Raw genomic sequence first — 12,149 nt, 5'->3', positions numbered from 1 at the left:
TATTTGAACCAAAAAACAATAAAAGTTTATAAGAAAAGTGCAGAGTATTTATTATACATTTTCTGTCTTCCTCAATTTTTTTTACTATAATCTTTGGAACTGGTTTGAGGTAAGCTGATTTATCTATTGAACATTTTATGTCCAGGAAAAAATATGTGCCTATTTACTTAATACTGCATTCCTTTGACAAATTAGTTCAAGTGCCTAAGAAACAATAAAAAAATGCCCCAAATGCCTGGAATAAATTAAAAAATAACCTCCAAAATCTGAAAGATGTAAAAATAGTTAATTCTTATCCCAAATTTCCGGAATAAAATGATAAATTACTAAGAAAAAAAGCAATAACGATAAGCAAAGTATAGGTGCCTAAAAAACATACAAACTTTATCAAAAATGCTTGACATATACCTGATTTTTATGCTAAAATGCCTGCAATAAAATAAAAAATTACTCCAAATTGATTAAAAAAATTCATTAATTTATTTCAGGCAGGTCAGAGTTTCATTAAATTAACACTTTTTTTTGCAAAAACCTTGTTTTTTTCCTAGCATACTTAGAAGGACCTAAAAAATATATTTTTTTAATATTTATATAAAATATTATTTTAATTGACTGAAAAATTTTTAAAAAATCTCCAAAAGCCTGAAAAAATTTAATTTAAAAAAAAAACTGATTCAAGTATCTGGCACGTATTAAAAAATGATCCAGATTCCTGGAATAAAGTCAAAAATCACTGCTAAAACCTAAATGTTGTTAAAATTAATTTGATAATTTTTATCTCAAGATGCTTGAAGAAAATAAAAAATTAACATTAAAAAATGCCTACAAAACACAAAAATCACTTGAAAGACCTGGCAAAAGATGAAAAACCACTCCAGTAACTAGAAAAACACTTAAAAGTACTCAAAATGTCTGAAATAAAATTAAAAATACCGGAAAAAAAATAATTTCTTCCAGGCAGTTGAACATTGAATTTAGTTAGTCGATCTTAGTAAATGAAGATTAGTACAGTTAAAAAATAGTTTATAGCAAAGGAGTTAAATCAAATAATTTCGAAAATATTCGCTTTGAGTTACTCTTTTAATTGAATCTGTGATACATTAAGTGGAATTCTAGATGTCTGGTTAGGTTTTATAGTCGAAAACGAATATCAGAAAAAATAATACCGCTATGCGCTTTTATTGGTAATTTCACCTGTTTGGTGTTGTAATGGAGTTTTTTTTATTGTAAAGACATATGATATATTAAGCTAATTTATAAGTTGCTATAGATTCAGATCCCGAAACTCGATTCCTTTTATACACATTTATAGAACAGTTCAATTTTTTTTTATTTTATCTGTTGGGCGCCAAAAATTGGGAAATTAGTGACCAAGCAAGTATTCACGACGACTGAATTAAAACACTTTTCCAAATTCTTTATATAAAAATATTACTTTTGTTTATGTCAAGCTTTATATTTGAGGATATTCTTAAGATAAGCCTTATATTTAATACATTTTAAGATTTCTTAATACTTTGGATACATATTATCCTCGTCTAAACAGATATTTGAACCAAAAAATAAAAAAGTTTGTAGAAAATGTGCAGAGTATTATACCTTTTCTTTCTTCCTCAATTTTTTTCTACTAAAACCTTTGGAACTTTAGGTAAGCCGATTTATCTATTGAAAATTTTAATGTCCAGGGAAAAAGATATGCCTATTTACTAAACACTGCATTCCCTTGACAAATTAGTTGGTCTTGACAAGTTAGTAAACTAACTTGACAAGTTAGTAAGTGCCTAGGAAACAATGAAAAAATGCCCCAAGTCCCTGAAATAAATTCAAAAATAACCTCTAAAACCTGAAATGTAAAAATAATTATTCAAATAGTAAATTGTTACCCCAAAATTCCCGGAATAAAATGAAAAATTACTAAGAAAAAAAGCAATAACGAAAAAAATGCTTGACATATACCTGATTTTTATGCCAAAATGTCTGGAATAAAATAAAAAACTATTCCAAATTGCTTCAAAAAATTAATTAATTTCTTCCAGGCAGGTCAGAGTTTATTTTAATTAACACTTTTTTTGGCAAAAACATTGTTAAAAGGACCTAAAAAATATATTTTTTTAAAATATTTACATAAAATATTATTTCAACTGACTCAAAAATTAAGAAAAAAAAACTCTCAAAAAGTCAAAGATTACTGCTAAGACATAAAGATTTGAATAATAATTTGATAATTTTTATCAAATTATTATTCATGCCCAGATGCCCGTGAGAAAATAAAAAATTAACATTAAAAAAGTGCATAGAAAACATAAAAATCACTTAAAATACCTGGCAAAAGATGAAAAATCACTCCGGCAACTAGGAGCACCTGAAAGTATTCAAAATGTCTGGAAAAAATACCGGACAAAAAAATTAATTTTTTCCATGCAATGGAACGTTAAATTTAGTTAGTTGAACTTAGTTCATTAGATTCTCGCTTTATTGTAGAATTGTGTAGGGTAAATGAAGATAATTTAAAAAATAGTTTATAGTAAAGGAGTTAACTCAAATAATTTTTAACATTTTCGCTATTATAAAAAGAATAAGAAAGGGAATTCTCGAGTGACTGTGCACAGATAGAAAATTTTAGAATATTTCAGGCCATAGGGATAATGAGAGGGGGAGCTTCTGGAAGATTGAGGTAATGCGGGATAAGTTTTATCGTAAGACGTCTTAGAGGAGCAATTATGGGTTGTCTAAAGCTTAATCTGATAGCACTGTGAGATTCTATTCATAAGAGCATTTCGGAACTCTTGAATAACTACTTTGTGTTTATTTGTTGGGCACCAATATATTAAACTATTAAACAATATTATTAAACTTTTATGTCACTTTTTATTTAATACACAAGATAGGCCATGATCAAATTACGAGGACATAATTAGGAAGTAGATCCACTAATTCCTTTAAATTTAACGTTTAAAGAAGTTATATAGAAGAAGGCTTTTGATAAAATACAACATGAACATTGACACTGAAAGGAGATATTAGAATTATAGCAGATCTTTACTGGAAGCAGATAGCAAAAATTAAAGTTCATGAATAGTTCTTGGATTCTCTACAGTGAACAAATCTTTGGGAAGGCTCTAATTGACAGGAAAGAAAAAATAACAATTATTGGGCAAGTTTCAAATAACATGCGTATTGCAGATTAAACAATTATAAAAAGAGACCGCCTTAAAAATTCGCAAATGCTTGAACTAGTAATTATAATCAAGAAAGAAAATGTCCAAAGAAATCTTATAATAGTCAATACCTCCATAGAGCGAGTGAAGAAACATAACAGACCAAGTAGCAGTAATTAAAGCAAGGTCTTTCAAAAATTGTCTGTAGTAGGAATTTAACGAAACAATCAAACCAGATATATTCAAAGCAAAATATTATCACTATCGTAACAGAGCGATTTCGGCGTATGAGCTATCATCAATGCTAACTTAAAAACTGGAGTAATTTGTTCCATAATATAGTTATTAGGAAACCAAATATCCTTTAAGAAACCAATTATCCTATTGTTGTTCTGTGGATATAAAACCTCGTATATTTTGCCATACTGCGGTTAGTTAACAGAAGGAAGTGGCTGTGTTTTGCTCAAAGGATAATACGAAACATTTAAACCAAATTTATTTAGAGCAAAATATTTATTATTAGCTTAGCAGAGCACTTTCGGCGTATGAGTTATTATCAATGCTTATATGGCAGAAACTGGAGTGGCTTGTTCCTTAATACAGCTATTGAGAAACCAAATGTCCACACCTATGGTTGCTTTTTAGGTAGAGAGCCTAGTCCAACATACTGCGGTTAGTTAAAAGAAGGAAGTTACTGCATTGCTCGAAGGATAGGACTGAACGACAATAGGACTGAAATATTATGCGCTACCTACTCTAAAACATAATGTAAAGAAGAAAAATTAAAGGACAAAGAAGGAGAAGAAGATCTTATCTTCAGAGCTTAAGAAGTTGGTTAGGGTTAACATAAAATTATTTGCTAAGAACAGCTGTCAATAAAATGACAATTGCTCTGATAATATCCTTCCTCTGAGAAAAAGATTGAAAGTAAAAAAGAAAATAACCTTTAATTAGCGTAACTAAAAATTTGTGTATGTATTTCTGTTTAGCTTATGAAGAATTAAATCTATCACTAAATACGTCGGATATATAAGAAAAAAAATTACTAATTAACGATACATGTACAAACTAGTTTATGTACCTGGTACTTGAAAGAATAAGTAATCTGATATTTTCATGTATTGGTTCCTATTCTCTACAGTAGCCTAAAAAAATTAAAGAAGATGAGACAATCTAGGAAATGATCCATTAAGTAATAACCAGAAAATATATTTAGCCTTCTAATGAATTAAAAATAAAAAAAGTACTGCCCCGGGTGAGGATCGAACTCACGACCTTAAGATTATGAGACTTACGCGCTGCCTACTGCGCTACCGAGGCCTGGTGCTATTTCTAATTTTACGTGGGGATCCTGGTTTATCCCTTCTTACTTTTATACTTCATTTTTATTTCGGATAATGTGATGCAGTATATTATTATAAGAAATTATTAAAATATGTAATTTAATAAATCCTTGGACTCTTCTATGAATATATAATATATTGACTTTTCTTAGTATATTAAGCCACTAAATTAATTAGTTTGACTGATAATTGAAGAAAGAATTGCTATAAACCTTCCTCTAAAAGATGAAGAGAATATTTTTTTATGTCAATGATGTACAAGTGAATGGTTTCCTTTATGATTTTTTATTATATATGGTTTTTTAAGTAATATAAATGCAGTAAATACTGCTGATCATGTTTAAATTCTAATTAATTATTTAAATAGGCAAATTGGTTTAAGTGCCTAAAAAACATGCCTCAAATACGAAATGCTTAACCCTTTGGCACCCAATTTTATTTTAAGGATGTTTTTGCGAGTTATGGTATTTTAAGAGATCAATTGACAATATATACTACTAGTAGTTAAAATAAAAAAAATATATACAGGGAGAGCAAAGAATTGTGGGACAAATATATCCCAGCGGGATTTTTAGGTGAGTTATAAATATCCCTAGGAGCGAAAAAAACACATTTTTGTATTTCAAAAGTTTTTTTATTCACAAAAAGACAACCCGCAAAGGTAAGTATTTTAGGTCGAATGATAACGCGCAAAACAATGCTTGCACAACCCTACATCGCACATTGCACAAATAGTAGTGGTTCTACTTTTTTTCTGAAGAGCGCAACAAGCACATCTTCGCCGTTTCGATGTTTCTATTGGAAGGTGATCACCCACATTTTTCATTACTTTTGATCTCTTTGATGGCCTTCCAAAACTGTTTCTTCGAAGTTTGACTAAAGTTTGCTGTTGCTGTCCTTCTTCGATTAAGTCCTCTGATAAGGTAAATAAAAATTCCAGTAAGGGTATCTTTTTTTGGGTACGACGTAAGTCATTATATATTACCCAGCTGTTAACAACAGCAATCATCAAAAGTCGATAAAATACTTTTTTCCACCATTTGCATGATTTTCTGCTAAAGTCATACACACCACTCATCTGATCAGCCAGATCCACACCACCCATGATTTCGTTGTAGTATACAATAGCAGTGGGACATGGTATGTCAACTCTCTGCCCAGTCTTGTCTTTTCTCTTCACACAGGTCATATCAGGGGTATGGCAGTTACTCAAAAGAATAACCTGCTTTGTAACTTGCCATTTAATCGCAATAGAGTTTGTTTGATTTAATAAAAACTCGCATTCACCCCTAGACATTTTTCGTTGTTTCGATGAATTTTTTTGGCATGTTTTTTCTTGTAATAATGGCTGTTCCCACAGCTGAATATTGGAGGGAGTCCATCAAACGGACTAATGTAAAAAATCAATCAAAGGCCAGAACTACGTTTGGATTTTGTATAGTTTCACATAATTTTTTTACAACAGTTTCGCCCAAAGTTCCGCTCCTTTCAACGTCGTCCTTGCCGCAATATACATTTGCATCATATGTATATCCTGTTTTGGCATCACATCTAGACCATAATTTTATGCCTCTTTTCACAGGTTTTTGTGGCATATATATTGTATCGGTGAAAATCTTCCTTTGAAGCCCACCATGCTCTCGTCAATACTTTGACTTGTACTGTCGGATCGATATTTCTGAAACGTATATTTGAAGCAAGATATGGTTTCGTAGAGGCTTACATAGAGGCTCTTGTACATAGTAAATCTTACTGGCCCCTTCTGGCTTGACTGGATTATTAAAATAAAGCTTGGATAGTAGAAACAAACACCTGTTTTTGGATATGGCTGATTTGATGGCCTTGTTTCCCAAAGATGGATGCGATAGCCAGTAATAGCGAAGTTTTGGCACCTTATTAACACACATAACTAATGGACAGCCAATAGTAATCATAATCTCCCCTGCATCAGTGAAAGTCGCCTGCTTTTTTTTATTTTCTTTGTAAATTTTGATTCGCTGGTTTGTAGACTCAGCAATAAAAGTAAATAAACTTCGAGGATAAATTTTAGTAAATATGTCCAGCGGGGAGATATTTGCAGCAATTGAAGGATGTATGATACATTGACTTTCATTTGGAATGCTAAGTCTTGGGACATAGGTATTTGTAGGTAATGACCAAATTATATTACCAGTTGTAACAGGTGTTTCAGCCTCTTCATCTGAATTTTCAGCAGAAATAACGCTGTCGTTGAGTTGGGTTAGGTTCTCGTTTGCATCACTTTCAATGTCTCCACTATCTTCGTCTGAAGTATCCGAGGGCTGATACAACTCGTCGGACTCTTCACTATTATGGAATGGGTCTTTTTCTGAGAAAGAGTCTCCATATGGGGATTGCACCTCTTCTCCGGATGACAACACTTCTAAATTTTCAGCAAGATCTTGAAGCTCTGCCCTAGTCAACTTCTTGTTTGACATACTGTAAAATACCATTGGGATATAAATCACCCTATCAGAAAACCCACTGGGACACATATATCCCATAGCCAAATATTACACCCAAAATGGAAAAACCATCAAAAAAACCATCAAAATACTTTGTTATTATATATGCTGAACTTACCTAAACAGATGTTTTAAAAACCACACAAGAACTATCAAATTTGTAAAAAAACAGTGTCAAAAACCAACAACGTGCTCGCTTTTTGGCATTTACAATCAGAATGACCTCCAAAAAGCGTGTCGCTGCCTGTCGAAAAATTGTTAAAACCTTAAAATACCCGCTAATGTTAATTTCCATTAAAAACGGGACAGATAGCGCCCAGCAGATATTATGAAATGTATGTTGGGATATATTTGTCCCATTGGGGCCGCAAGGGTTAAAGAAATTAATTAATTTATTCCAGACAATTCAGAGTTTAATTTAATTAACACTTTTTTGGCAAAAACATTGTTTTTTTCCAGGCAGAGTTAGAAGGACCTAGAAAATGTTTTTTTAATATTTGCATAAAATATTATTTCAGTTGACTTAAAAATTGAAAAAAAACCTTTCCTTTAAGATTTTTTATTATGTATGGTATTTTTTAAAGTTATATGTGCAGTATATACTGCTGATCATCTTAAAATGTTAATTAATAATTTAAATGGATATGAAGGTCTTTAAAATGTTAGATAAAGGTGAAATTATACAGAGTGGCGCTCCAGGAACTGAACCTTAAAACTCAATTTTTATAAAGTTTTTTCTGAACCTTTGCGAAAACTTTTTTCGCCTAATTTGAGTTGACTCCGTGCAGAAATGCACGTGCTAAAAAAAGTAAGGCCAAGAAATTGAAAAAGCATCAGTTTTCCCAAGTCTTATGACAATAATCATGAAATCTAAAGAAGTATATAAGTTGACATCTATGTATTTATGCTTTACTTATTTGGCTTTATCCACACTAATTTTATCAATCCATCTGTAGTACAGATTGAGATCATCATTTCCAATACGACCAAGTATTGCCAGCAGCAGAATAAGATTGTGATTATTTAATTTATTTTTTTTTATTTTCATCTGCATTAAATATCAGCTAAATGTTGTTTTTCTATTTGCACTCCTTTAATAATGTTAGTATCAACAGTTGAAAAGTATTTGTTTAGCACACATTTCCAAATTGTTAGATTGTAGTACTAGGTACTTTATTTATATGCAATACCTAGCATGTCAACTTTTTACTATAAAAGAGTCAAATATACTACTACAAATTAAAATATTGACTATCTGTATTTAAATAGATGCTTCAAAAGTTCCTTTTTCCTACTTGTTTTTCAACCTGTTTCAACCAATAAACTCATCACCTCAATTAATGCAATATGTAACATTTCTTTTATTTAATTCATCTCATGATCACCTTATTAAATAAGTACGTGAACGCGTAATTTTCTTTCCTAAATTTAAATATGTCGGCAAAACCGCTCGATATCCTGTTTATCTTATAAAGCAGGATACTTTTTTTTCACTAAAAAAAGAACTTTAAGAACCGATTGCTTAATTAGGTTATACCCGACGAAATTCCAGCAGCAGTAATTAACTTATCCGATATTCATTTAATGCTAAACCGAATAGCGTTTGTGTGTTGGTCAATTAGATGCAATATTTCGGTATTTTGTACCTTGAGGCTTTTCTTCGTAACAGTGATTCAGTTAGTTACGTATATTTAAGAACTGGTTAGTTCAAGTATATTATGACTTTCCAGAAAATACTTTAAATTTTTATTTCAAGAACTTTGTGTTAATTAATCGTTCTTTGAAATTGAATCATTTTTTTAATATATTATTATAACGGATTATACAGGGTGTTTTGATTTTTAAAATCGAATAAAGATATTAATATTTATCTCGGTATTGTGACATGTTTTGTGCTTATAAGCTTCCTCAGGGCAGGGTAACTAGCAAACCAAAACACTATTAAAAATCGCACTTTGCCTCACAGTGTTTTATATGAAGACTCTTATCTAGGGGGCACTTATAATTATGAAAGTGGCGGATCAGAATTAACTGGGCGATATAATTGGTTTTTATATTGTAGAGTTAGCTATAGAGGATAATCCTCAGCTCATACAGGTCAATGGCGAGACTTTGGAGCAAGTTGAATGCTTTAACTACCTAGGTAGCGTATTTAGTACAAAACTAAACATAGACGACGAAATAGCAAACAGAATTAGCTCTGAATCAAAAGCGTATTGGAGTCTTAAGGATCGAGTGTTTTACAATCATAATCTGAGTCTTAAAACGAAAACGGCAGTATATAGAGCAATAATTGTACCAACGCTATTATATGGCTGCGAATCATGGATCCCATACAGACGACATATAAAGGCTCTTGAACAATTTCAGCAACGGCAACTGCGACAAATGATGAGAATCAGATGGTTTCATAAAGTTTCTAATAATGAGGTTCTGCAAAGATCAAACCGTATAAATATTGACACTATGGTACAAAGGGCAAGAATGAGATGGCTGGGTCATGTATACAGAATGGGCAAACGGCGCTTACCAAAATTTCTTTTGTATGGAGAACTAACAGAAGGTGCAAGGAGGCCGGGAGGCCAATACAAACGCTTCAAAGATGACGTCCACGATGATTTAAAGCTATTGGGAATTGAAAACAACTGGGAAGAGATAGTCAACAATCGTGCCCAATGGAGAAGAGCGACGTCCGTTGCTCCTCAACCGACTAGAAGAATTCAAAGACCGGCTCTGCAGGAATTTCCGTGTGATGTTTGTGACCGGATTTGCAAATCTCGCATAAGATTGTTTAGCCATAGTAAAACTCACCAAAGGCTGTAGCTCTATCTTTAGTTTAGATTTATCTTTTATAATGTAATTATTTTTTACTCGGTAATCGAGCTCGGCAACATATATATATATATATAGGGGTGACAGAAGATCAGAATGAATCTCCTGGATGATCATATTAATTACGATATATCTTAGACGTTTATTTGTAAAAAACACTTCTATGAATTGATCAAGTTGTCTAACGAGTTTCGGAATTTATGTGAGCAGGACCAAAAGAACTTTGTTCCAGGTAGCTAGAAAAGAAGTTTGTTGTACAATAAAAAAATAAGAAAATTATTTAGCAAAAGCATCTAGGGTGCAGGGATCAATGTTTAATAAGCAATCACAAAGCCAGCAGATCACAAGCTATAAAGACAGTTTCTTTCTCAGCAGCCACTATAATCATAAAATGTTGATTTTCAGCCTTTTCGTCATCGACTCCGATTCCGATTTAGAGGACGAAAGTCGGATTTAGAAAACAACTATAGATCACTGACGAAATACTTGAACTCATGGAACAATGAATGTGACATAGTATGATGGTATAGAGAAATAACTAGAAACAAGATCCGGGACGCTAAGGAAAAATGGATGATAGACACATGCAGAGCAATGGAAGAGCTGGAAAGGAAACGCGACATATTCAATATGTACAACAAAATTATGGAAGTTGCTGGCCTATATCTCTTTAAGTATTCATGGTCGAAAATTGAAACTACCATGACTAATGGTTTAAAGGCCCGGTGGTTCAAAAAATAGACCACATTTTGATGTTGCTTTGCAATGCGCTGCCGAAGCACAAAATTTAAACCACCTATTGGAGCTCGCTCCGTGGACATTTTAACGTTTTTTTTTTACGTTGGCAATTAGAGTTCTTATTCGGTGGATAGCAGCATTGATGAAACACCTGTTACGAATTTGAGGTTAAAATAAACAAAAGTTAATTATCTGTGTCTAAATTGATAAATACTATTAGATTCTGCAAAAAGTGATAGCTTTCATCATTCCAGTAAGTATAGATATTTAATTTACATATATTTATTAGTATGTTGTAAAAAAAAACATTGTTTTCATGTGGTCTTTTTTTACTACCACCGCTCCACTTAGAATATTGAGTTTCACTAATTATAAAATACCTATACAATATTTTCTTGCAGGTATAGAGCCATTGCCATTTAAGACGGTAGGAGGTTTGACTTACGATGAAGTCAACACACAAATCGACACATTTTATGTCGATACACTGCCTGCGGGTCTGAGTCAGAAATTGATATGGACTTTTCCGATATAGAGGACGAAACTTTAGTTCCTACAGTTATTACAGATATGAAAGAAGATTTGCCGATTTCTGAGGAGGAAGATCCAAGTGATAATATCCCCCTTTTCGAACTACAATAATAGTGGTCAAAAGGTAAAATTCCTGTTTAGTCTAATGTTCATAGACCTGATCCTCTTCCTCAATTTACCGAACCTTCTGGAATTCCTCAAAGACATTAATGATCCAACACCGTATATGATTTTTGAACTGTTTATTACTAAGGAATTTATTGATACTTTAGTGTTTCAAACAAATCTTTATGCCGAGCAGGAAAAACTTTCAACTGGGAAAAGCTATGTCCCTACAAATCAGTGTGAAATTAATGCTTTTCTGGGGATAAATTTGTTAATGGGTATCAAACGTAGTCCCAGCTATAAGGATTGTTGGTCAACTGCTCCCGAACTGCATGTTGCTTTTATCAGATCAGTAATGACCCAAAAAAATTTGGACGGCTCTTGAGTCATCTCCATCTGAATAATAATTCTTTGATGCCTCCAAAATCTTCCCCAGATTATGATAAGCTCTATAAAATTCGCCCTATGCTAGAACTGTTGACTCATAACTTTGAAAAATTCCTAATTCCTAATCAATGATTAAATTTAAGAGTCGTAGTAGCCTTAAGCAGTACATGCCAAAAAAACCAATCAAAAGGGGGTATAAGATGTGGATGTTCGCTGATAAATCTGGTTATTGCCTAAAATTTGATTTGTACACTGGAAAATCATCTACTGGTGAGATAGAAAAGTGCCTTGGTTCAAGAGTCGTTACAAATTTGATCAAAGACTTAGAAAATAAAGACCATGTGTTATATGTTGATAATTTTTTTACTAGCATCGATCTATTTCAACAATTGAAAGAAAGAAAAATCCATGCTGTTGGAACCGTAAATGTTAATCGTCGTCATATCCCAAAATTTAAATCAGCCAAGAATTTTAAACGCGGTGATGTGCAATGGTTTACAAGCAGTACCGGATTGTTAGCTGCAAAATGGAAAGACCGTCGATGTGTTCACATGTTATCAAATTTATTAATA

General features: G+C 32.2%; 1 protein-coding gene and 1 non-coding gene across 4 annotated transcripts in view; one reads left to right on the top strand and one right to left on the bottom strand.

Annotated features, from left to right (window-relative positions):
• The window catches only part of LOC126745843 (uncharacterized), a 119,593-nt gene that overhangs the window by 38,824 nt on the left and 68,620 nt on the right, over positions 1-12,149 (top strand). The gene's annotated exons all lie outside the window — the stretch shown is intronic.
• Trnam-cau (transfer RNA methionine (anticodon CAU)) lies at positions 4,406-4,478 on the bottom strand. The gene has a single exon. It is a non-coding gene; the product is annotated as a tRNA-Met (tRNA).

Source organism: Anthonomus grandis, chromosome 16, assembly GCF_022605725.1.
Source record: "Anthonomus grandis grandis chromosome 16, icAntGran1.3, whole genome shotgun sequence".
In the NCBI taxonomy this organism is placed as follows: domain Eukaryota; kingdom Metazoa; phylum Arthropoda; class Insecta; order Coleoptera; family Curculionidae; genus Anthonomus; species Anthonomus grandis.
Note: the sequence above shows the minus strand (reverse complement) of the source record. Positions and strands in the feature narration are given on the sequence as shown.